Source organism: Phyllobates terribilis, unplaced genomic scaffold (genome assembly GCF_046119375.1).
Source record: "Phyllobates terribilis strain yellow unplaced genomic scaffold, ASM4611937v1 Scaffold_1__5_contigs__length_1240528914, whole genome shotgun sequence".
Lineage (NCBI taxonomy): Eukaryota > Metazoa > Chordata > Amphibia > Anura > Dendrobatidae > Phyllobates > Phyllobates terribilis.
This window is the reverse complement of record NW_027362761.1, coordinates 1024940430-1024968375: the sequence shown is the minus strand read 5'-3', so window position 1 is coordinate 1024968375 and position 27946 is coordinate 1024940430. Positions and strand designations below refer to the sequence as shown.

Genomic DNA, 27946 nt, shown 5'->3' with positions numbered 1-27946 from the left:
CACTCCTGTTTTTGACTCCCACTCCTGAGAAAAAATACTGACCGAATACTAACCAAATACTGATAGTGGGGCTGTGGCCTAAGAGTACCACTACATGACAAATTGATCATAATGTGTATGAGGCCCTCCTTAATGTTTAATACAGGGTGTATCTGAGTTCTTCCTTCTAATTGTTGGTGGTTCTTGCTTCCTTCATAAATAATACTGAAATTTCCAATTTTTTAATCAAAAATCAATACAATTTTATTAAAAATGAATTTAAAAAATATTATGGTTTACTTAAATTATTATTGTTTTTATATCCTTTTTAAATTTTGCCTTATATACACGTCATTATACAGGAAAGCATGTTTCTTAACATTTCTTTCCCTGTGAAATCCAATTTCTCGTCGATTTTGAATGTTTGATTGTCAGTCCTTAAAGTGGAGTAAAAGTGTGACACTTTTGTTCTCAGCAGCGATCTGGGAGTCACACGTGCTTCCAGGGGTCTTTCCCATGCTGTTTTCCTTCCATTTAGCACTTTTTCCATCCATTTGAACATTCTCACTGTCCCCAAGACCTCCTTGTAGGGTCATCCGGAAAAATGCTTGGATTTCCCATTGACTGCCATTATACTCATTACTTGAAACGAGCATCTGAGCATCAGAAATTGCTCAGTCCCAATAACGAGCATCCGAGTATTTTAGTGCTCGCTCATCCCTAGTCAGATTAAATAACAAAAACCTGCTGACTAGTGTTGAGCGATACATTCCGATATCAGGAAATATCGTATCAGATTGGATCGGGCGATACCCAAAAAGTATCGGATATCGCCGATTCCGATACCGGAAACCAATGCAAGTCAATGGGACACAAATATCGGAATGAAAATAAACCCTTTCTTTCCTTGTAGGTTAATTCTACATGAAGTAAAACAACTAAGAATAATGTAGAATGTATTATGCGAAAAGCCGGCAATTCATCAGCGGCATTCACCGGTACCCGACAATTTACAACAGAAAGAATAGAGCTTCACACATAGATTAGGTAGATAGAACCATGTCAGTCACATATATATGAAGTACAGTGACAGTGTTGCTTACAGTACTTGTCATTTAGTGTAAAGGATTTATTTTAAAAAATATTAGTGTTTTCGTGCACCGTCTCTTTAAAAAAGCCGGCCGGCAATTCAGCAGCGGTACCCGACAATTTATAACAGACAGAATAGAGCTTCACACATAGATTAGATAGATAGAAACATGTCAGTCACATATCTATGAAGTACAGTGACAGTGTTGCTTACTGTACTTGTCATTTAGTGTAAAGGATTTATTTAAAAAAATATTAGTGTTTTCGTGCACCGTCTCTTTAAAAAAGCCGGCCGGCAATTCAGCAGCGGTACCCGACAATTTATAACAGACAGAATAGAGCTTCACACATAGATTAGATAGATAGAAACATGTCAGTCACATATCTATGAAGTACAGTGACAGTGTTGCTTACTGTACTTGTCATTTAGTGTAAAGGATTTATTTAAAAAAATATTAGTGTTTTCGTGCACCGTCTCTTTAAGAAAGCCGGCCGGCAATTCAGCAGCGGTACCCGACAATTTATAACAGACAGAATAGAGAATCACACATAGATTAGATAGATAGAAACATGTCAGTCACATATATATGAAGTACAGTGACAGTGTTGATTACTGTACTTGTCATTTAGTGTTAAAATAAAGGATTTATTTAAAAAAAAATTGGCGTGGGGTTCCCCTTAATTTTAGGCTCTAGCGGAGGTTAAGCAGACAGCTGGGGCAAATGTTTGAAGCCTGGGAAGGGGGTAATACCCACGGAGCTTCCCAGGCAACTAATATCAGCCCCCAGCTGAATACCTAGCCTTTACTAGCTATTAAAATGGGGGAACCCCCCAAAAAAAATAACGTGGGGTCCCCCCTAATTTAATAGCTAGCAAAGGCTAGGCAGACAGCTGGGGGCTGATTTTAATAGCCCAGGAAGGGTGCCATGAATATTGGCCCCCTCCCAGGCTAGAAACACCAGCCGTCAGCCGCCCCAGAAATGGCGCATCCACGTCAAAAGTTTTGGGAAAAATTAATTAAAAAATAAATAATAATTTAGGGGCTGCATCTTTATTAACTCCTCAAATGTCATTTAGTGTTAAAATAAAGGATTTATTTAAAAAAAAAATGGCGTGGGATCCCCCATAATTTTAGTCTCTAGCGGAGGTTAAGCAGACGGCTGGGGCAGATGTTTGAAGCCTGCGAAGGGGGTAAAACCCATGGAGCTTCCCAGGCTACTAATATCAGCCCCCAGCTGAATACCTAGCCTTTACTAGCTATTAAAATGGGGGACCCCCCCCAAAAAAATTACGTGGGGTCCAACCTATTTTAATAGCTAGCAAAGGCTAGGCAGACAGCTGGGGGCTGATATTAATATCCCAGGAAGGATGCCATGAATAATGGCCCCCTCCCAGGCTAGAAACACCAGCCGTCAGCCGCCCCAGAAATGGCGCATCCATAGGATGCGCCAATTCTGGCACTTAGCCTCGCTCTTCCACGCTGCCCTGGTGCGGTGGCAGGGGGTAATAGTGGTGGGGTTCATGTCAGTGCCAGCTGCCATGAAGCCCAGGTTAGTAATGATGAGCGTCTATAAGACACCCCCATTACTAACCTACAAAGTGTTAAAAAGAAAAAACACACTGCACCCAGAAAAAAATAATTTATTTGAAATAAAACACACCATTTTATTTAATTCTTAGTTTACTAAAAATAATAGTTACCTGTCCACGTTCCTGCGCTGATCTCCCATGCACAGCTGTCACATCTGGAGATGGTGACAGCTGTGCATGGCTGCTGTAAGCTCACACTGCCGGGAACACGTCCGCTCCCGGCAGCGGGAGCCACTGACTGAGGCTGTGGAACCCCAGGGGTCTGGTTACCACAGTAATAGCAATATTACGTCTGTGAGCAGGTGGGAGGTCTCCTGGTCAGGAATCCTAAGCATGCCACACCTCCTGCCCAGTCCTGGGAGGGGAAGAACTTCCCCTATATAAACTGGGGCTGAGGTGGGGTTAGAAAAGAACACAGACAGAGACAGAGACACAGTCTGGTCTGCTGTGGAGCAGTTGCAGGGAAAGTGACAACAAGAGCTCTGGAGGAGCAGGAGTGAGTGCCAGAGGCTGGAAGCTAGATAGCTCGCCTTGGCTGAAGAGATCTCACCGGACACGGAGTCCGAGGCTGTGGGGACTGTTCAATACCCAGCAGCAGAAACCGACCGGCAGGGGATTTCAGGTCCTCTGGCCAAGAAACCCGAAGGCACGGTCACACGCAAGGGACCAGCACCGCCGTCGTGGAGCGGAGGCTACCAGAAGGCCCCGAGTCACCGGCCCTACGGGTGAGCACCACACGGTACACTCAGGGACGTGGGCTACTTTTACCCGCTTCTAGCAAGGTAGCCAAGAAGAGTACAGTTAGTTGGGGAGGCCTACAACTCCGCCTGGCCAGGGGAGATCCTGTCTGCTCACGGACTGACCAGGCCCCGATCGCTAGCCAGTACTCCCGGGAGGGTCTACCTTTGCCACCAGTAAAGACCCTGAACTATACCGCACCGTCTCTGAGTGGTTCCTGGTGCCTGCGTGCAAATCCGCTATCCCCATCATCCACGTCTGCTGCCCTGAGGCCATACCCCTCCCGTTGGGGGTTATACTACCCACGCTGCACAACTGTACCACCGGCCTCAGGGGTCTGCCCTGCAGCGGCGGTTTCATAACCGCATTCAACGGGTGGCGTAGTCGAACACTAAAACATCATATACTAATTCCGCCACTTAGTTTGACACCCTGGGCACGGACCGGGTCACCGCCACGAGGACTACTACCCCCAACAGATCCGGCTCCGGGTATTCCCCAAACATGGCCCAGGGGGCGCGTCAACTTTTGGCGTAGTCGGCAGGATTTCGTGCCCGCAACCACCGGGTACTGCGTGCCTGAAAAAGAGACTTTTAAACTTACCTGTGGTGAAGATTCCCGCCATCCGACGCCATCTTCTACCTTCTTCCCGCCATCCGTGGAGTTTTCTCGCCGTTGGACGCCATCTTGAAGACGCCGCGCGGGAAGAAGAGGGGCGTGGACTCCGAAAGCGCGCGAGAACTGGAGCTCCGCCTCACGTCCGGACGTTGCGTAAGGTCCTGGAGGGAGCCCAGCAGACGCCGACGTCACAGGAGCGCGACGGAAGGTCCTCGACCCTGACGATCCACTGCGGAGCCGCGGCCTACGGAAGAGGATCATCGCAAGGTAGGCCACGGTCCACTAGGGGGGAGGAGGATGTCGGATATGGAGGAGAGCTTCACTGCCACAGCCACCGCCAGCGCCACCGCTGCAGCGGTCATGCCTTTCACGATGCCCTATATCCCGGGGGCAGCCTGGCTACCCCAGTACTCAGGGGAGTCACATACCCTAAATGACTTCAGAGAAAGGCTGGATGGCCTCTTCCAGGTGTACCCCCTCACAGAAGAGCAAAAAGTGAGCATCCTGGTGGCTCAATTAACAGGGGCAGCCCAAAGGGAGGTAAAGTCCTGGCCACTTGGGAGGAGGAGGACTGTCGCAGAGATACTAGCCCGGCTGAAGGACACCTTTGATACCCGTACCTCAGCCGAGATCAAGCTTAGATTCTACGGGTGCAAGCAGCGAGCACATGAGAATATAAGGGACTATGCACTAAACCTACAAGAGGCCCTGAGAGCCATTAAGCAGGCCGACCCTGACGGCGTGGGAAACGAAGACAAGCTGTTGACTGAACAATTTATAGAGGGTCTACATTGCAATGCCCACCGAACCCAGTTGCGGGCAAAGGCCTTACAGGACCCTCATCTGACTTTGCACAGTTCAAGGACAGAGCCATCCGGGTGCTCCGAGAACCCTCCGTGACCCACAAACGCCCTGCTACCACTTACCACCAGGAGGCGGCGCCCTTGTCGGCAGGGCCTGTGGGAGCTGATGCGCAGGCTTTAAACAATGACCCGGCTACAGACCTGCACCATCAGGTCCAAGAGCTAACTAAAAGCGTTGCCGCGCTAACCCGAACTGTGCAGTCTTTACAGGTTTCTACTCCAGGGAAGATCCAGCTGGCATCCGGACCGGAGGATATCCCGTGGCGCCGACCAAGGAGGACCCCACCGGCCAGAGGAAGACCCAGCGACCGATACAATGAGGACGGACAACCCATCTGCCGCCGCTGCAATCAACCCGGACATATGGCAAGGTACTGTCCTTTAAACTGGCACAACCTGGGGTAGAGGGCCAACCCCTAGGAATAAGATCACCAGGCCCATCGAACTGGCGTGACAAATACGTGGGAGGACGTCCAGTCTTGCCTGTAGTACTGGATGGCATTCCTATGAGTGCCCTACTTGACACCGGGTCACAGGTCACCACCATCCCGTACGTGCTCTTCAAGCAGTACTGGAATGACTCGGATATAACCCGCTACCCAGACGACGACTTGAGTATCATCGCCAGCAATGGTCAGCCCGTGCCACAGATCGGATTTAAAGAGATGACCATTAAAATCGGTAAAGTCGAACTGGCAGCACAGGGACTGATCATTGTGGACATTGACAAGCGCGAGAGTCACCCAAAGATAACTCTAGGAACTAATGTGATTGAAAATTGTCTTGCAGAGGTGATTCTTATTTTACAGCAGGTTGCCAAGAACGCCAGCTCCGGCCAGCAGCGAGTGCTCCAAAAAGAGATCCGGGCACTGATGCGACGGCAACAGGTGGAACTCTCCGGTGGTGAGATTGGTAGCGTGAGGATGTGTGACCCTTTCCCTATTGCCATGCCCCCGAAAAGTGAAATGATGATTTGGTGCCGGGCAGCTATTGGTCTGAGAGGTAGAGATTACCAGGCAATGGTAGAACCAGTCTACTCAGATAGTAGGCCCACCATTTTGACGGCACGGGGGGTGGTTGATGTACGCCATGGGAGGGTGCTCGTTCGCATAATAAATATCGGGAAGAGGGAAGTGTACCTGCCCCGGTATGCTACGCTAGCCAAATTGTATACCATCAACCAAAATTCTGTACAGTCCGTGCAACCCTTGCCTCCATCTCATCCAGAGGAAGGTAACGGCTCTAAACAACAAATGGAGGACTGGTGTCAGCAACTGCATTTGGGTACTGACTCCACACCCGCTCACCAAAAGCAGGGAGTCTACCGGGTGCTCCAGGAATACGAGAGAGTGTTCAGTAAACACCCGCTAGACTTCGGGCGAGTGAAGGGAGTGGAACATCACATCCCCACGGGAGACCATCCTCCCATAAAGGAGAGGTATCGTCCCGTACCCCCTGCACACTACCAACACGCCAAGGGGATGCTTAGAGACATGAAGGAGGCTGGGGTTATCAGGGATAGCTGTAGCCCCTGGGCAGCTCCACTAGTCTTGGTTAAAAAGAAAGACAACACCATGAGGATGTGTGTAGACTACCGGAAAATCAACCGTATCACACACAAGGATGCGTACCCCTTACCAAGGATAGAGGAGTCTTTGGCTGCTTTAAAATCTGCTAACTTCTTCTCCACTTTGGATCTCACTAGCGGGTACTGGCAGGTTCCTGTAGCAGAGGCGGACCAGGAGAAGACCGCATTCACCACCCCGATGGGACTTAGCGAGTTTACCTGCATGCCGTTCGGACTCTGCAACGCACCAGGAACCTTCCAACGATTGATGGAATGCTGTCTGGGACACCGGAACTTTGAGACGGTCCTGCTGTACCTGGACGATGTTATAGTTTATTCCAAAACCTACGAGGACCACCTAAAACACCTGGCGGAAGTGTTTGAAGCCCTGGCAAACTACGGTCTGAAGGTGAAACCGTCGAAGTGTCACCTGCTAAAACCAAAAGTGCAGTACCTGGGACACGTGGTGAGTGCTGACGGAGTGGCTCCCGACCCTGATAAGATCACCGCGATTAAGGAATGGCCAAGACCCTCCAGCGTAAAGGAAGTGCGGCAGTTCCTCGGGTTGGTAGGCTACTACCGAAGATTCATTCCCGGTTTTACCAAAAAGGCAGCTCCTATGCAGGACCTCCTGATAGGCCAGTCCAGGAAGGCCAAGAACCAGAAGCCGCCCTTCAGATGGGAGAAGCTGGAAGAAGAGTCCTTCCGCCAGCTGAAGATGGCCCTCACGGGGGATGAAATCCTGGCGTACCCGGATTACAGCCAGCCCTTTATCCTCTACACCGACGCAAGTAACATCGGGCTAGGAGCCGTACTGTCCCAGATCCAGCAGGGGAGAGAACGGGTAATTGCTTACGCCAGCCGAAAACTGCGACCCACCGAAAGAAACCCTGAGAATTACAGCTCATTCAAGCTAGAGTTCCTGGCAGTGGTGTGGGCAGTCACCGAACGCTTTAAGCACTACCTCGCCTCTTCCCGGTTCACCGTGTACACGGATAACAACCCGTTGACACACCTGGACACTGCAAGACTCGGTGCCCTGGAGCAGAGATGGATGGCCCGCCTGTCCAACTATGAATTCACGATCAAATACCGGGCAGGACGCTCCAATACCAACGCGGATGCCTTGTCCAGAATGTCAAACCTACCGGACGTAGGGGAAGATCCAGAGGAATTGGAAGAAGTTGAACTCCCCGCGTTTCACCGTCATGGGACTACCCAGTATTCCCACCGTGTAAGGGGTAAGCAATCCACTACGTTCAACCCCTTACCTCATTACAACTGGGCGGAAACGCAGGACAGTGACCCCGCCGTCCAACGGGTGAAGGAGATGCTGACTCAGCCAGATGCCCGCCTTGACCCAGACGCTCCGGAGGAGACCAAGCAACTGTGGGCTGAGAAGAGTCGACTGTTCCTTTACAAGGGGAAGTTGTGCCGCAGGATGGTTAACTCCCGGACGCATGAACTGATCTGGCAAGTAGTGGTGCCAAGAAGAGACGCGGCTATGGTACTGGAGGCATACCACGACGGAGCTGGGCACTTCGGATGGAAGAAGCTGGAGTTCCTGCTGCGCGGGCGGTTCCACTGGGTAGGCATGAGAGGAACCATCGAGAGGTGGTGCAGAGACTGTGGCCCATGCAACCTAAGAAGGAAGGACCGTGCCAGCCAGAAGACTCCCCTGCAGTCCATCGTCACCAGGCAGCCGTTGGAACTGGTAGCCTTGGACCATGTAAAACTGACCCCCAGCAGAAGTGGCTACGTCTATGCGTTGACCATCGTGGATCACTATTCCCGGTTCTTGGTTGTAGTCCCCGTCAAGGACTTAACGGCTCAAACAGCAGCTAGAGCCTTCCAGCAGCACTTCTGCCGTCCACACGGATACCCAGAGCAGGTGCTGACGGACCAAGGACCTGCCTTTGAAGCGGAAGTCTTCCAGGAGTTCTGCACCCTGTATGGCTGCCGGAAGATAAGAACAACACCCTATCATCCGCAAACCAATGGACTTTGCAAGAAGATGAACCAGGTGGTGATAGACCTTCTGAAAACATTGCCCCTGGAGGAACGCAGTCTGTGGCCTGAGAAACTGCCTGATCTGGTGGACCTATACAACCACATCCCTGTAGGTTCTACCAACTGTACCCCGGCTTACCTAATGAGAGCAAGACCTGGTAAGCTGCCTGTTGATCTGGATATGGGAGTACTGACACCCGAGGACACTTCACCAGAAGCAGACTGGGACACAGAGAGGCAGCAGCAGTACCGGAAAGTACAGGAGAGCGTTGAGCGAAGTCTCCGTCAAGCAAGAGAAAGACAGGAGAAGACTTACAACCAGTATGCTCCCGCTGTTCCCCTGGTACCTGGAGAACAGGTCTTGAAGAGGAAAAGACGGCTCCACAAGTTGGACGACCAGTGGGAGAAGGACCCGTACACCGTACTGCCATCAAGCCATGAAAACCCGAAAGTCTGCACAATCAGTAAGGATGGAGGAGAAACCACAGCCATTGTCTCCCGAGATCACCTGAAGAAGTGTCCCGAGCAGCTGCGAAACCCTGAAGAAGATCAAGAAAACCCTCGACCCGCAGAGGAAAGGGAAGAGATGGTCAGTACTGTACTCGGAGACTTCCCTCGATCTTGGACACAAGTAAATGGCGCTGTTGTAGTACCCGTCCTCACCTTCCTCCAGCCAGCATCCCAAGTGCCTACGGAAAAACAGGTAGAGCTGGAAGAGCAGCCGGTCCAGGAGGCAGAAGACCCCACACAAGCAGACCAGGAGAATCGACCCTCTGCTTATAGTGAGCCTGCCGTGCCCCTAGTGAGCCAAAGAGTCCGTAGACAGCTGCCCAGCTTACCTTTAACATCTCCTACACCCTGTAGTGCAGAACCAGTTAGTGAGCTCCGTAGGTCCACTAGAGCCACTAGAGGCCAGTTGCCCGTACGTTGGAGGATCTAAAGTGTTTAGACTGTTTTATTAATATTTACCTGTTTACTGTTGCTTGTAAATAATTATGTTTTTCCAGTTATTTTATAGGTATCTTTTGTGGATTTACTAGAACTCTATTGTATATATGTTTGGAGCGTAACCCAGGAACGGACTAAAGACTGTTAAAGACTCGGGACAGGACAGACCCCTACCTGGTTACGGCTCCCTGTTGTTTGGTGAAATGGACACCCTTTTTGTTTCAAAAATTGCACCCGGTTGCGGACACACCGTGACCACTTTAACATGTTTTTCCTTATTGTATTGTTCCTGTTTATACCCTGTTATGTTTTAAAAAAAAATATATATATATATGTTTAGTCCTGGAGTACTAAATTTTACTAGGGGGGAATGTGGAACCCCAGGGGTCTGGTTACCACAGTAATAGCAATATTACGTCTGTGAGCAGGTGGGAGGTCTCCTGGTTAGGAATCCTAAGCATGCCACACCTCCTGCCCAGTCCTGGGAGGGGAAGAACTTCCCCTATATAAACTGGGGCTGAGGTGGGGTTAGAAAAGAACACAGACAGAGACAGAGACACAGTCTGGTCTGGTGTGGAGCAGTTGCAGGGAAAGTGACAACAAGACCTCTGGAGGAGCAGGAGTGAGTGCCAGAGGCTGGAAGCTAGATAGCTCGCCTTGGCTGAAGAGATCTCACCGGACACGGAGTCCGAGGCTGTGGGGACTGTTCCATACCCAGCAGCAGAAACCGACCGGCAGGGGATTTCAGGTCCTCTGGCCAAGAAACCCGAAGGCACGGTCACACGCAAGGGACCAGCACCGCCGTCGTGGAGCGGAGGCTACCAGAAGGCCCCGAGTCACCGGCCCTACGGGTGAGCACCACACGGTACACTCAGGGACGTGGGCTACTTTTACCCGCTTCTAGCAAGGTAGCCAAGAAGAGTACAGTTAGTTGGGGAGGCCTACAACTCCGCCTGGCCAGGGGAGATCCTGTCTGCTCACGGACTGACCAGGCCCCGATCGCTAGCCAGTACTCCCGGGAGGGTCTACCTTTGCCACCAGTAAAGACCCTGAACTATACCGCACCGTCTCTGAGTGGTTCCTGGTGCCTGCGTGCAAATCCGCTATCCCCATCATCCACGTCTGCTGCCCTGAGGCCATACCCCTCCCGTTGGGGGTTATACTACCCACGCTGCACAACTGTACCACCGGCCTCAGCGGTCTGCCCTGCAGCGGCGGTTTTATAACCGCATTCAACGGGTGGCGTAGTCGAACACTAAAACATCATATACTAATTCCGCCACTTAGTTTGACACCCTGGGCACGGACCGGGTCACCGCCACGAGGACTACTACCCCCAACAGATCCGGCTCCGGGTATTCCCCAAACATGGCCCAGGGGGCGCGTCAAGGTCACCGGAGTGCATTCAGTCAGCGCAGCTCCGGAGACCTCCTTTACGGCACTGCTGTACCGTGGGAATTTCTCACGATACAGCAGGGCCGTAAAGCAGCTAACCGGAGCAGCGCTGCCTGAACTCCGGTGAACCCTTACGGCCCCGTCATTCTAGCGGCGGCAGCGGTTCAGAGCGGTCACATTCTATGTGGCTGCTCTGAACTGGAGATCATCGTGGGACACTCGTGGACTACTACAGAGGGGTAAGGATAAGGTTGCGGTTTATTATTTTATATTTTATTACAGGAGATCGATGGCTTCGGGGAATTAGGTGTCTAGGTGAGTATAGGTGTAGTTTTTTATTTTTTACTTTATTTTAGGTGGCGATCGGCGGGGACAGGTAATGTATGAACTAATTTATTGTAGGTAACCACTGGCCACCAATGACATGTATTTAAAATTTATTGGGGCACAGTAGGGCAATTTAAATAGCAGGATCAGGCTGATGGGAACTACTGCTCCCATCGAGCTGATCCTGCTGGCACGAGTGGACGGGGGACAGACATAGGCCGATGGGAGTAGTAGTGTCACATCGGCCTATGTCTGCCTGCACGCACAGACACCGCGCACACCCGCACAAACATCGCACACACACCCCGCACACACACGCAGACATCGCACACACACTAATCATGACCGGTCTGATGGTCTGGGAGGTGAGGCTGACCTGTGCGACCGTGGGAAAGTTCATGTGAGTTCATGCAGTCAAGCATGAACTCACATGAACCCTCTGAGGGCACCGCGGCTACTTCAAATGAACAGCTGATCGGCATCACCTGATACCTCAGCTGTTCATTTGAAATAACCGGCGGGAAAGCGCAGCACAGAACGGGAAAGCCGGCGGTGAAGTCTTTTCACTGCCAGCTTCCCCGCCCGGGTCCTTCGCTCCTTGGTGCTGCGCTCCCCGCCCGGTCCTAATTTACGATTGGGATTGGAGGTGGCGAGGGGAGCGGAGGATCGGGGTGGGAGGCTGCGGGGAAGCAGTATGGGGCTGTGTGATTGTTTAAAAGCCGGCGGCTTTTTACCGCGCGCCGGCTTTTAAACAATCAGGAGAATTCTCCCCCGCTGGGATGGCATTCTGATGACAGGCTGGATCGCGCTGCCATCCAACTTGTCATCCTTCACAGACACTGCAGAGCGCAGGCATTATGGGAACTTCCGATTCCGGTATTCGATATTGTAAAAGTATCGGAATTAAGTATCGGAATTCCGATACCGCGAATATCGGCCGATACCCGATATTACAGTATCGGAATGCTCAACACTACTGCTGACACATACCATATAATAGTGTTCATATTATTAAGTTGATTCAGTTTAAAACGGTTGTCCAGAACCACTGGCTTCCACATGTCCTATTAATATGAGAATCCCATTGAATGACATCTGCACATTTAAAGCAGTCATGCACAGATGTATAATTTACAGCATTATAATAGCTAACCTACAAAAGATGAATGGCGCGGCATCTCATTTACTTCGTATCAGAGAAACTTCAGTTTGCATATGAATGAACAAATGTTTTAACTTCTACATTGGTAAAAATGAATTTTTATAATAAGCCAGAAATTTACAAGCGAAAATATTTTTCATACATTTTTTGGTAAAACGTCATTTTGCGCACATTAGTAAAGCAACATGGTGGAAAATTCAATATGTAAATCAAACTCAAAATAAGCATATACTTATGAATGACTTTTTTGTCTGATTTTTATTATTAACATATACAGCATGTTTTTAAAGAATTAGGCCAGGCAAGGTAAATCATGATGCATCACCTCAGTGCTTTAGCAGATCCTGTGCAGTAAAAGGCATCAATGTCGTCTTATCTGTAGAAGTGGTGATTATAGAAGTTTATTGACCTTTACTGCAGGATTCAACTTGTCCTACTTGTTCACACTGTCAGGGTTTAGAAACTTGGTGAAGCAATAAAATGTGATAGTAAGTGGTAAAATAATGAACTTTGTGACGTATTAATAATATCAGATATGTGTTGGGGCCTATATCCAGTCTCAGTGCCAGTAGTGCAGAAACAAAGAACTCTATTTCTTACACATAATGAGGCACAATACTATTAGTACATGTAATGGTAACAGATTAGCTGAAAATTCCAGCATTTTCAGAAAAAGTACGTTAAAACTTCATTTTATTGTAAGCATGGCCTATGCGTTTCAAACCTATTCTTAATCACTAGTTCGATAATTGTTATTTAAAAGTCACAGTAACAGTACTCTTAGTAGCTATGGTCACTTTAAGTAGTAGACAAAGCAAGATGGTTTCTCTCACATTTGGTGGGTAATACTCTTAAATTTATGAACATCAGTACATTTGCAGAAAAATGCAGACTCTTACTGGGCCTAAGAATACAAAACAGGGGCTCAGGTTTTTCCCAAGATAGCCATCAGCTCTTCCCCATTTGTCGCTATAGGTCTCAAAAAGGTCATTCCAACCACAATGTATCCCATCTAGGCATTGTTCATAGGGTTTCACCAGTTTCCTGTAATTCCTCTGAAGGCTCACTGCGACGCAAGGCCACTACCCATTTGTGGAATTACTTTGACCACACAGAACTGCACACTTATTCATTGCATTTCACCAATACTTGTGTGATAACCTAGAATAGTCCATAATAACACAGTTGAAGACAAAATCTATACTAAATACTCCAATCACAGCACATGGTCTCTTTTCAGTCTAAGTCTATATCAGGCCTTTCTTTGGGTAACCAGTAGAGATGGAAGAGTAAATTTGAGTGCAATTGAATTCTACTCGAATTTTACAAAAAAGCCCATTCGCCAAAAATTTGCTTTGGTAGGAATTCAGCAATATATGGTGGCCACTAGCTACCATTTTTCTGAACCATAAAACGCCATCAAAATGTTAAAAATCCTTGTACTCACCTTTCCGGTCCCTCTACTCCTCACTGTTACCCGTACGGTCCTTGGTGAGTCTTTTGATCCCTTCTGGTGCACTGAAATTCAACGGCCTGACTCGCTATGCCGAGGTTTTTGGTTTTCTAGGCATGTGAGGGTTGTGAACATGCACACACAAAGGCATGTGACATTATGGCGTGCAATGCAACCTTTGTGAACACATGTGCGCCACCCTCCCTGGCCAAGCAAATCAGAAGCCTTGGCCTGACGAGTGAGGCCAGGGGATTAAGTGCACCCAATAGGATCCAAAGATGCACCGAGCAACGGATGGGTGGCGTTGAGCTGAGGAGACGTGAGTATAAGGATTTTTTTTAAATTTTCATTGCCTTCTATGGTTCAGAAAAATGGTGGCCAATGGCCTCAGCCTAGGAAGCAAGGCCAGTGGATTTCAAAGCACCAGACATCGATCCGACCACACAAGGAGCAGATGGGTCACGGTGAGGATCGGAGGGGTTGGAGAGGTGACCAGGGAGGAGATTATATGGATTTCTTTTTTTTTTACCCATTGCATATATTATGTTCTGGGGTCTACACAGCCCCAGAGCATGATAAGGGACATTAAATTCATGGAGAATATCTTCTTTGTGAATCGAATTTCCTGTGAAAAAAAGATTGAGCAGGTGAATTTGAATTTTTCTTGATCCGCTCATCTCTAGCAACCAGTTCTCAATGCTTTGCTGAACTTCTTTATGGGCTTCCTCGGTGCTCTGGTACAATGAACAGTCACTGTCTACCTTTCAGTACTCTTTCAGACTCTTTGGACTTTGTATTTCATTCTCTCATGAGTAGTTCTTCTGAAGACTTCTAGTTTCATGACTTATTATTTTCTCACAATTCTCAAGTGGTGTTTTCTTGGGCTTCACTGCTCTTCTTACATTGCTAGTCATCTCTCTAGTGTGCTTTCCAGAGGTGCCATACACATTCACTTATTAATGCACCCTAGACTAACCAACAGAAGCAAAACCTTGGAATTTAAACATCTACAATAAAGTCAGGCATCAGGCTCCAAGCTAATGATCCTTTCTGAGTGACACCTCTTACTGCAGGAAAATGTCTATGAATGCTATTCATACTGTCATTAACTATTACAAAAATGCCAGCAGAGTTGAGACAATGGTTCATCATCTCATTTTATATGCACCAGTGGGTGCCCAGACTATAGGAGGATTATGGCAAAAAAAATGTACTGAAAAAACATATAGTGCATTATTCCTACATGCTGGATAATATACGAAATAGAGCTTAACAATGCAAAATGTGACCATTTAGAATGGCTTTATAATATTTCTATGTCTTATTCATAAATAGTAGGCTTCCACTTTATTAGAACATTGAGAGATAGATTCAAGAACAATAAAAAAAAAAACCTGGCAATAGTAAGATCATAATGGTGACAAAAACAAACTGTGTCTATGGAAAACAAAGCAAAGCTGTAGAGAATAGTGCAACCAACAGAGAATTAATAAGCAAATCCACATCTGAGACCTGTCTTTCTTAGTATCCTGATGACACACATGCTACTGATTGCATTATCTTTAGAAAGCCTCATCTCATCTGTATTCCATTACTAAGAAATCATGTTATGCTTTGACACAATAGTGCCATTAAATTAAAGTAATAACAGATCTAAATTCAAATATAATCCAATATCAATGCAAGCACTACTCTAAACAAGGTGGCATATCCACTGATATTCCCTTGTAGCCTCCACAAATTACAAACATGAGATTATGATAATGCTGTTCTTCAGTACGGGGCCGGAAATATTACTCGGGTGCAAAAGGTTTTAATCAATGACTCATTTAGTGACGCACAAACATTTTTCTGAGCTTCCTTGGTTTACAAACATAAATTATAAATGCACTCATCAGCCTAATACTAAAACCTTAAACAGGTGAAAAGTTTTCTTGTATATCATATGGGCAACCAAATGTGTGAGCATCACTTAGAGAAGAAATGGCACCAAGATGACCTGTGGTAGGAGACAAGACTGCAGAGGCAGAGTTATGCCCTGGGCAATGTTCTGTTGGCTAACCTTGGTTCATGGCATCAATATGGATATTAATGTGACAAGTGTCATCTACCTAAATGTTGTTGCAAGTGCACCTCTACATGGCAACATTTGTTTAGTAGGACAACGTGCAGTACACTGCAAGAATTGAATAGGAATGGTTTAAAGAACATTAAGGCTATGTTCACACACGTTGCATTTTTCAGCATCACAAATCTGCTCTAAAACCTAATCTCTGGTAGAAAATCAGCTGCGTCAAAAACACAGGTTTTGCAACGTTTTTTGATGCATTTTTATGTGTTTTTCCAGCGTTTTTTTCACTGTCATTCTGTCTCTATTTATTTATGTACATAAAGTTCTGTGAAAAAAAAGAACCCCATTCTATTTTGTATCAGAAATGCTGAAAAAACGCTGATGCAAATTTTTCTGCGTTTTTTTGGCATTTCTTCAGCATTTTTTTTCCCCACCTATTACTTCCTAAGGGTGAAAAAACGCTGAAAAAATGCTGAAAGAAGAGACATGCTCTATTTTCCAAAAACCCAACCAAGGCACAAAATATGGAACGAAAAAAATCATGATGTGTGAACAGAGAATTCTAGTTTCTCATAGACTGTGCTGGTACTGCAAAATGCAGCTGAAATTTTGCATAAAAATCTGCAGCAAAAAACGCTGAAAAACCCAACGTGTGAACATAGCCTAAGAATTCAGGGTGTTGACTTGTCCTCCAAATTTCCCATATCTCTGTCCAATGTAGCATTTGTGCAAAGACAAGTGTGGTGGTTTTGATGTTTGGGCTGATCCATGCATGTACAGTTGTGCTCAAAAGTTTACAAACCCCAGCAGAATGTTGGCTTTCTTGGCCACGTTTCAGAGAATATGAATGATAACGGAAAAACTTTTTCTCCACTCATGGTTATAGGTTGGGTGAAGCCATTTATTGTCAAACTACTGTGTTTTCTCTTTTTAAATCTTAATGACAACCAAAAACATCCAAATGACCCTGATCAAAAGTTCACATACCCTGGTGATTTTGGCCTGATAACATGCTCAGAATTTGACACAAAAATGGGTTTCAATGGCTACTAAAGGTAACATCCTCACCTGTGACCTGTTTGTTTGTAATCAGTGTGTGTGATTAAAAGCTGAGTGAGTTTCTGGGATCCAGACAGACTCTTGCATCTTTCATCCAACCACTGACATTTCTGGATTGTGAGTCATGGGGAAAGCAAAAGAACTGTCAACGGATCTATGGGAAAAGGTAGTTGAACTGTATAACACAAGAACAGGATACAAAAAGATATCCAAGGAATTGATAATGCCAGTCAGCAGCATTCAAACTGTGATTAACAAATGGAAAATCAGGGGCTCTGTAAAAACCAAACCACGGTCAGGTAGACCAACAAAAATTTCGGCCACAACTGCCAGGAAAATTGTTTGGGATGCAAAGAAAAATCCACAAATAACATCAGCTGAAATTCAGGACTCTCTGAAAACTAGCGGTGTGGCTGTCTCAAGATGCACAATAAGGAGGCACTTGAAGAAAATGGGCTGCATGGTCGAGTCGCCAGAAGAAAGCCATTACTGCACAAATGCCACAAAGTATCTCGCCTACAATACGCCAAACAGCACAGAGACAAGCCTCAAAACTTCTGGAACAAGGTAATTTGGAGTGATGAGACCAAAATTGAACTTTTTGGCCACAACCATAAACGTTACATTTGGAGAGAGGTCAACAAGGCCTATGATGAAAGGAACACCATTCCTACTGTAAAGCACGGAGGTGGATCACTGATGTTTTGGGGATGTGTGAGCTACAAAGACACAGGAAACTTTGTAAAAGTTGAAGGAAAGATGAATGCAGCACGATATCAGCAAATACTGGAGGCAAATTTGCACTTATCAGCCCGGAAGCTGCGCATGTGACGTCCTTGGATGTTCCAAGATGACAACGATCCAAAACACAAGGCCAAGTTGGCCTGTCATTGGCTACAGCAGAACAAAGTGAAGGTTCTGGAGTGGCCATCTCAGTCTCCTGACCTCCATATCATTGAGCCACTCTGTGGAGATCATTAAGATTTAAAAAGAGAAAACACAGTAGTTTGACAATAAATGGCTTCACCCAACCAATAACCATGAGTGGAGAAAAAGTTTTTTGTTATCATTAATATTCTCTGAAACAAGATCAAGAAAGCAAAAATTCTGCCGGAGTATGTAAACTTTTGAGCACAACTGTATATATACTCCAATCAGCACATATAAAAGCCACGAGTCTACCAACAGAACATCGCTCAGAGTAACACGCTATCTCCAACTTGCCTTCTTACCACATTGCAACCTTGTGCCATCTCTTCCGCAGGTAGGCAATGCACAAGCAAGGAGTAGCCCATATGATGAAAAAGAAAGCATGTTTGACCATGCCAACTTTCTGATTGCTTTGTGGCCTTCTTCTGATAATTATACGCCCATAATAAGCATTTTTGACACGTAAAGAGCCATAAACAACAGGCGGCAATGCGCTGTCTTCTGACACCTTTCTATCTGATGCCGGCTTATTACTTTTCAGCTAAGGAGACAACAGAACGGACGCTGAGCTCATCGCACACGGCAGAACTGGGAACGGGGGAGGCACTGCACAAGGAAGACACTCAGGGACAGAGCAAGGACCAACCCCTGAAATGAGAGTCACTGATGATGCTTCATTTCAGGGTGGCAAACGAAGCAATGGGAGTGTCAGGATTTCCCAGCACCCCCTGATGAAGCTTCATTTCAGAGCTGAAAGGGGTGTGACAGCAGTTTCAGCCAGCAGATGATGATTCGTTTGAGTATCCCATCATGTACTGGGATTCTCAAACGAATTGTCATAGGAAGTGGGTAATATAGACAGAACCCTAAGTTGTAGTACAGTGTGAGTGGTAGGGAATTTTACCATGACAAATTACAAAAGTTATCAGTTTTTAAAGATTTATTAATTGAAATTTACTTTTGGGTTTCGGACTAACCATTTAAGTTGTCAAGTCTCATCCGAAATACAGGAGACAATGTTGCAAGCTGAGATTTTTTTCACAGACATTGAAATCGTGAGACACAACTGTCATCTAACAGCTATAGTGAATATCATGTCAGTGTGTAATCTGTGTGCTATCTGATTTCAACATGTACATATAATATGGTCATCTGAACGACCCCTAACATATCAACATAATTTAAACAATAGGCCATTTCCTGATGACATATTGGCTTTAACCCCAATCAACATCAGAGCTTATACAGTCTTTTTCATGTCTTACAGTAGAGTATAAGATTAGTCTGATGCAATTATATTCCTCTAATTTCCTCATACACATGCTCATACACATTTGCTCATACACGTGCCTTCATGTTTTATTTTTCTTTGTACCTGTAACAATAAGGTTAAAGCCTTAATGGCGGGTGGTGGGAGGTAAGAGTCGAGGGGAGTTAATGTTGTTGCTTCATGGTTAGCATATAACTATACAACACATATAACATAGACCATGACACTTGCTAGATAGTTAAATTTTTTCAAGCCCCATTGAATTGCTCATTTGTCACTGACATTAAAGCCTAAACTATGGGAAGATGGGAAGTAGGTAAAGACAATATTGTTAAAGGGAATTTGTTAGCAGATTTTTCCTATCGTATCTGAGAGCAGCATTATGTAAGGGCAGAGATCCTGATTCCAGTGATGTACAGTACAGACCAAAAGTTTGGACGCACCTTCTCATTTAAAGATTTTTCTGTATTTTCATGACTTTGAAAATTGTACATTCACACTGAAGGCATCAAAACTATGAATTAACACATGTGGAATTATATACTTAACAAAAAAGTGTGAAACAACTGAAAATATGTCTTATATTCTAGGTTCTTCAAAGTAGCCACCTTTTGCTTTGATGACTGCTTTGGACACTCTTGGCATTCTCTTGATGAGCTTCAAGAGGTAGTCACTGGAAATGGTCTTCCAACAATCTTGAAGAAGTTCCCCGGATGCTTAGCACTTGTTGGCCATTTTGCCTTCACTCTGCAGTCCAGCTCACCCAAAGCCAGTGGTTCTCAATTCCAGTCCTCAAGACCCACCAACAGATCATGTTTTCAGGATTTCCTTAGTATTGCACAGGTAACAATTCCATCACCTGTGCAAAACTAAGATAATCCTGAAAACCTGATCTGTTGGTGGGTCTTGAGGACTGGAGTTGAGAACCACTGCCCCAAACCATCTTGATTGGGTTCAGGTCTGATGACTGTGGGGGCCAGGTCATCTGGCGTAGCACCCCATCACTCTCCTTCTTGGTCAAATAGCCCTTACACAGCCTGAAGGTGTGTTTGGGGTCATTGTCCTGTTGAAAAATAAATGATGGTCCAACTAAACGTAAACCGGATGGAATAGCATGCCGCTGCAAGATACTGTGGTAGCCATGCTGGTTCAGTATGCCTTCAATTTTGAATAAATCCCCAAAAGTGTCACCAGCAAAGCACCCTCACACCATCACACCTCCTCCTCCATTCTTCACGGTGGGAACCAGGCATGTAGAGTCCATCCGTTCACCTTTTTTCCGTCGCACAAAGACACGGTGGTTGGAACCAAACATCTCAAATTTGGACTCATCAGACCAAAGCACAGATTTCCACTGGTCTAATGTCCATTCCTTGTGTTCTTTAGCCCTAACAAGTCTCTTCTGCTTGTTGCCTGTCCTTAGCAGTGGTTTCCTAGCAGCTATTTTACCATGAAGGCCTGCTGCACAAAGTCTCCTCTTAACAGTTGTTGAAGAGTTGTGTCTACTGCTAGAACTCTGTGTGGCATTGACCTGGTCTCTAATCTGAGCTGCTGTTAACCTGCGATTTCTGAGGTTGGTAACTTGGATAAACTAATCCTCAGAAGCAGAGGTGACTCTTGGTCTTCCTTTCCTGGGGCGGTTCTCATGTGAGCCAGTTTCTTTGTAGCGCTTGATGGTTTTTGCAACTGCACTTGGGGACACTTTCAAAGTTTACCCAATTTTTCGGACTGACTGACCTTCATTTCTTAAAGTTATGATGGCCACTCGTTTTTCTTTACTTGGGTGCTTTTTTCTTGCCATAATACACATTCTAACAGTCTATTCAGTAAGACTATTAGCTGTGTATCCACCAGACTTCTGCACAACACAACTGATGGTCCCAACCCCATTTATAAGGCAAGAAATCCCACTTATTAAACCTGACAGGGCACACCTGTGAAGTGAAAACCATTTCCGGTGACTACCTCGTGAAGCTCATCAAGAGAATGCCCAGAGTGTGCAAAGCAGTCATCAAAGCAAAAGGTGGCTATTTTGAAGAACCTAAAATATAAGACATATTTTCAGTTGTTTCACACTTTTTTGTTAAGTATATAATTCCACATGTGTTAATTCATAGTTTTGATGCCTTCAGTGTGAATGTACAATTTTCATAGTCATGAAAATACAGAAAAATCTTTAAATAAGAAGGTGTATCCAAACTTTTGGTCTGTACTGTATTACTTAATTTTCTGGGTGCAGCAGTTGTGACACAATCAGAGTTTTTCTCTGTAGCATGCAGCAGAGCTTAAAAGCTAACCCCGCCCACAACACAGCTAACCCCACCCACAACACAGCTAACCCCACCCATATCAAATCTATCTATGCACATTGTCTATTGACAGTGAGTTGCTTATCACAGGAGGGGGAGTGGTCGGACCAGGGAGCTGCACACAGCCTAATAAGTGACACATCCTTGAAATCTGTGTTTGAGCTGCTACATTATGCCTTCCTCAGATTACATAGCAAAAACCTGCTGACAGATTCCCTTAAAATGATGGAAAATCTGCATGGCACATTTCACGCAAAGAGAGAACGACACATCACTTATTTCATGCACTGTGTTTACACAATTTATATGTTGATTCATTGCCAACATTCTTGCATTTTTATCCATACACCATGTTAATAACAGTGAATTACAATGCATTTCTATGTAATAAAATTCTTATTTGTCATATTTTACAATATATCCTGACAGTTACACAATATGTACAAATGTAGAGGGAGTCTAATTTTTGGAAAATGCATTTTCATGTTGTTGGTAGCTTTCCTAGGAACCCACACATATATGCAAAGTAATTCAAAAATGAATGGGCAAACTTGACCACCATTTTATTGCTTTTTTATCAGAATAGGACCAATATCATGCTGTGATTTATGTCCTATCAACCCTCTATAGGATTCAAAGCTTAACGCAGAACTGCAATCCTTTGGTTGCATGAAAAGATATCATTAAAGGGGGTTTCCATGAAAAAAGTGCATTTCAATCAATTCGGAGTAATAATGAATTCCACAATTGGATGTTTTAAAAAAATGTTCCTGTGCTGAGATAATCTAATAAATGTGCCCCTGCTACATAGAGTTATTTGCTATGTTTGACCATGCAGAGCTGCTCCAGCTCACTGTAGGCACATACCACAGATCATAGCCAGGGAAGGAAGAAGTATTTTATGTTAAGTGAGAATACAGATGAAACAGCAGGGGGTCACAACTGCTACTTTCTCAGGTAACAAAGTTCCCTGTCTTTGTTAACACAGTTCCCGGTCTGTGTTATCATAGGAGCGAGTGTTTCTACCGAGTATCAAGCCCTCTGAGATCAAGCTTACCAAAATGCATACGCAATAATCAGGACATTTAGGCTCAGCTCCTCTGATCGCCTAGAATCCCCTGTAGAATGCAAATTTGCGTAAGCCCTACCCATTTTTGGTCAAGTTTGCAGAGTTGTTAGACCAAAATAGGGACTGCTGGCGTGTATGAGTAATATCTTCAATTTAATGCACAAATTTAAAGCAGTAAACTCCAAAGATCCATCCATGAAATTAATTAGCACTAAATTTTTGACATAATAAGGGCACGATCTTTATAGGTAGAAATTAATTTCAGAGGGCCATTTATTCAGCCATATTTGGATTCAAGTCACAGGATATGGCACAAATAGAAAAATGCTAATAAAATAGCAGGCACAGGTTTTTCTTACAGATTCTGTCAAGGAAATTAAAGAAGCACTCCCATCAAAGTTTTAATCCTCATAATATATTGCAGTCATCATATTATATAGTACTGTGTACTTACAATTGGTAATTTTACCATTCTACCCAGCTAATACTCCTCTTTTTTCTGTTCTGTATAGAAACACGAAGTCTCTTGTCCCAGCATTTATAATTTCCCTCTTCAACTCCTGACCCCGATACTTCTTCCTCCCCCCAGCCAGGGAATTTTGCAGTGACTGATGAGTCATACAGGGAAAATTGACCTTCTATTTCTACATAGAGATAGAAGGATTCAGCTAGTCAGTTTTTAATCATGGGATATCATAGACTAATGGAAAAGAGAAGAATTAGCATGGTAGAAAGGCAAAATGAGCAAGTGTAAGTACACCTTACCATATACAGTGCTGTTCACCATTATTGTCACCCCTTCATTTTTTTTCATAGACTGTTCAATATCTTCAGAAATAAATGGAAATGTACCAAAGTTATAACCTCAGAATTTTTTAATTAGCAATCCAAAGTAATACAACAATAAAACATTGTTTTTCAACTTACATGTTGCAATTTCAAAGAAAAAACAGAATAAACAATAAAGACACCTAATTTATACTTGGTTGTACACCCTTTGGCATTGCTGACAGCTTCCGAATGTTTCTTGTAGCCTTCTATAAGTTTCTTGCACTTCTCAGATGGAATTTAATCCCACTCTTCCTTTGCAGTTTGTTCAAGCTCTTGAATGTTTGCAGGGTTCTTTTTGTCAATGGCAGATTTCAGCTCACCCCAAAGTTTATGAAAGTTTTCAATGGGATTGAGGTCAGGACTCATTGCTGGCCATTTTAAAACAGTCCATTTTTTATTTTTCTACCATTCCTGTGAACTTTTGTATGTGCGGTTTGGGTCTTTTTCTTGCTGGAGGACACATGATTCATTCAAACCAAGTTTTCTTACACCGGGTAGGACATTTTGCTCTAAAATCTCTTGATAATTCTCTGATTTCATGATTTCTGTGATTCGGTCAAGGCCTTCAGTACCAAACGCAGCAAAGCAACACCACAGCATTCTGGATAATTCACCATGCTTAACTGTTGGTAAGGTGTACTTTTCCTTATAAGCTTCATTGCGCCATCTGTAAACAAACTGTTGCTTTGCATTGCCAAAAAACTCTATTTTTGTTTCATCTGTCCAGAGAACATTTTCCCAGAAGGATTGTGGTTTGTCAAGGTACTCTTTGCCAAAGATCTGTCGTTCCTTTTTATGTCTTTTCTTCAACAATGGTTTCTTCCTTGGCCTTCGTCCATAAAGCTCTGCTTGGTTTAGTGTGTGGAGTATGGTACTTGTTGAAACCATGACAACAGACTGTTTCAGGTTGGCCTTCAGGTCATTGGATGTTTGACGTGGTGTTTTTTCCGCCATACGCACCAACCTTCGAAGACACCTCTTGTCAATTTTTATCTTTCCCCCACATCCAGGGAGGTTCTCGATGGTTTTATGCTTATCAAACTTCTTAATAACATTGTGCACTCTTGAAACTGGGCTACCAAGGTCTTTTGAGATGGCCTTATACCCTTTGGAAGTCTTGTGTTTGCTAATAATATCAGTTCTGATGTCCTCGGACAGCTCCTTTTTCTTCACCATTGTGACAAAGGAACAAAGCCTACCATGTACTACCATGTAGCTTTTGAAAACACTAAAGTCATCATTCATTGGCTACTTCACGTCACATGGGCAACTACAATTAATCACAGGTGAATCTCCTTTGTGATTTACCCCAGGCGAGTCAAAATTTGTTTCCATACTAAATTAATGTAAAGGGTGCCAATACCAGTGACAAAGCAAGCTTTAGGTTTTTCTATTTTTCCCTCCCATTGTTTTTTGTTTTAAATTATTGTTTATCATTTGCTCTTTGGTATTTAACACAAGTGCTCTATACAAAAAAAAATCACTTGATTCATTTTTTTCAGGAGATATTCCACATTAACGATGAGCGGGACGGTAATATGATGAATGCAATATATTAAGAGAATAAAAATTTTGATGGCAGTGCTTCTTTAAATACAGATTAGAGGTGATAAAAAATTTTTGCAGGACCTAGGTCCCGCAGCCACATCAGTAGTCTGGGGCTGCGGAACCCAGAGCCTTGTGAACCACTTCTTACCTATTAGAATCCCTGGCACCTCTCCTAATTACGAGGCTGACATAATCGTTCAGGCATAATGCACACATGATGTTGGAGGATTCTGGCTTGTAGGAGGCAGTTTGCGGAGCTATAGTCAAGCAACCACGAACTACCAACATGGCTGCTGGACCAGGGTCCTGCAAATCTTTTTGATCATCTCTAATATAAAGGTATTATTTCCTAGAAGCATTTTCTAGGCGAAAATAAGGTGCCTCATGGAGACACCCCACACTGGCACATTGTGGCAAACCCATGTGCATAAAGCCCAAATAGAGAGTTATTCTGCTCCACTTACAATGTTGACCCTGGTACTACAATGGCAATCATAGATCACCTATGTTCGCTAAATAGACCCCTTTAGATAAAAATTCCAGCGGGTTCAGTAGCATTTCCTGGACAAGACTTGGCAATTTCAGATTACATCTAATTTGGAATAAATGTAATGCTTGTGGTTCCTGAAGAATTATCAGACCTTTGCAATACAAGATTAAAGGAATTTTACTGTAGTAAAACTTGGCATTAAAAGCAAGCGGTAACACAGTCATTTTATCGGCACTTAAACCACTCCTACTGATTTAAGCAAATTCCCCGCTGCTTGACAATATTTCCTTTTAAACGCAGTTTCAATATATTTATGGTGCCACAATAGCTATAATAATTTTTAGAATTGTAGAGCGGACCTTATTGTTTCCCATTGGTGGGATATTGAACTTTATTATATTTTTCATAAAGGAGAAACAGTAACACAGAACGTCTATTTTCCTTAGGAAAAGAACAAGTCAAAGTCTGCAAAATTGCCTTAATATATTTAGAAAGTTAATATTATGTTGTACACTAGACCATAGCAGATTGCTCAGCTGGACACTGGCTTCAATCAATTGAAATAAAACTAAGCTGTTAATGTCTCAACCCACGTTCTACCAAGTGAACAGTTTGGGCACGATTTGTGCAATGTTAACCCCACTTCAACAGATCAACAGACCAACAATAAAGACGTGAGCTATGACTTAGACTAGGAACTAGGCGCGTGCTAGGATAATGCTATCTTAATGCTGGTAATTAAATCAGTTATACCTGATTATACATGCCACAATTAGCCATCTATATAATTAAATGGCAATTATACTTGCTTCAGGTGAGAGCTAATAATAGCGACAATCTACACGCAGTTAATTCACAGTGCCACCGTTACGGTATATTCTGCCACCATTACGGTATATTCTACATAGTTCTGTTGATGTTTTTATTTCCTGACAGCTTATCGACTGTAGACTGTAGAAGTAATATCCTTATATCTTTACTTAATTTCTTCAAAGACCCTTGACGCTTAAAGAGTAGCCGTCATCTTAATTTTTATTTCACAAAGCAATAGTACACATGATAATAAACAACTTTATTATATACCTTATCAGAGAAATTTGCTTGTTTTTCCTCATGTAATTATCTTTCTGTCTTAAAGGGGTTTGCTCAAGAACAGAGTTAATTTTAATCAACATTTTAATTAAAAGATCTTGGAATAATAATAATTTCCACAATTGGATGTGTTTAAATAAAATGTTCCTGTGCTGAGATAATCTTATAAATGTTCCCCTGCTGTGTACTGTGTAATGGTTGTGTCTGACCGCACAGGAACATGGTCTGATCATACCACAGCTCCTGGGCAGGGGAGGAAGCAAAAGAATATACAGACATTATAGCAGGGAATCACAGATAATTGTTTCTTTGAGGTAAAACACTGTTTAAAAGCAGGCTTTGAAAAATTTTCCGCCATAGACAGAATCATTTATGATCCAGTGCTGTCCTGTCTGTATCCTCTTTTCCTTCCTCCCCTGCCCAGGAGCTGTGGTATGATCAGACCATGTTCCTGTACGGTGAGACACAGCCATTACACAGTACACAGCAGGGCACATTTATAAGATTATCTCAGCACAGAGGCATTTTTCTTAACACATCCAATTGTGGAACTTAATTTTATTCCAAGATCTATTGATAAAAAATGTACTTTGTGGGAAAATCCCTTTAATTCCTGAGTAAAATTTTTATGCAATGTAAATAGGTGCTTATAAGATTCTATGGAAAGGGGAAGGAAATGGGGTAGAGCCAGACAAAAACATTCTCCTGCAAGTTCTCCCAAAATGACTGTTTCACTTTTAAGTGTAATTATCGTTTCAGGAGAACTTTCAGCTTAATATCAGCGTCAACCTCTTGCTCCTCCCTACCATCCTCCCCCTCTCCATAGTATCTCATAAGCACCAACTGTCATTTCTTATCTCAGTAATGGGAAAATCTGTTTTCACGAAATACACATTTTAACCATGAATTAAAAAATGAAGAGTAATCTTGGAGGAACAAGAAGCAAATTTCTCTGATAAGATATTTTATAAAGTTGCATATTTTCATGTGTGTAATTGATTTATGCTATACACATTAAAACAATGGCTACTCTTTAAGGCTAGGGTTCAGTTGCATTAATGCTCACAAAAAAACAGAAAAATAGGAAACAGAGAAAATCACAGGAAAGTATTGCCTGTATTGTTGAGAAAACTCATTTTCAAATAGCAAAGAAATACTGAGTTAAAGAAGCAATCCTACTTAAATGTGTTTTCTCAATACTACAGCATAGGCTATAATTAAAGAATAATGTAGAGGTTTTTGTGTATGCCTGGCGTGTACCAGTGAGTAGATGTGCCATGTCTGAGATGTCTGGGATCCTGATTCCAACGTCCCCTCTGAAATGGTTCCCCTAAGGCAAACTCCATTTCCCATGATGACAGAGTCTCATCACATTGCTCTTGTTCTTACCCATTGTCAGCAAAGATAGATGAGTGGCAGAGCTGCTGTCCCCGAGGTTTACTATATTCTCATTGTGTCCTACGTGGTGCAGCGCCAGCCTGCCTAACCTACTATCACTGCTCTCTTATATAAAGAAGAAATCATAGCAGATTTCCAAA

The 27946-nt window shown here is 44.2% G+C and overlaps 1 protein-coding gene across 2 annotated transcripts in view; it reads right to left on the bottom strand.

Moving 5' to 3' along the window:
• Window positions 1-27946, bottom strand: part of FSTL5 (follistatin like 5) — a 1189778-nt gene that overhangs the window by 1102431 nt on the left and 59401 nt on the right. The gene's annotated exons all lie outside the window — the stretch shown is intronic.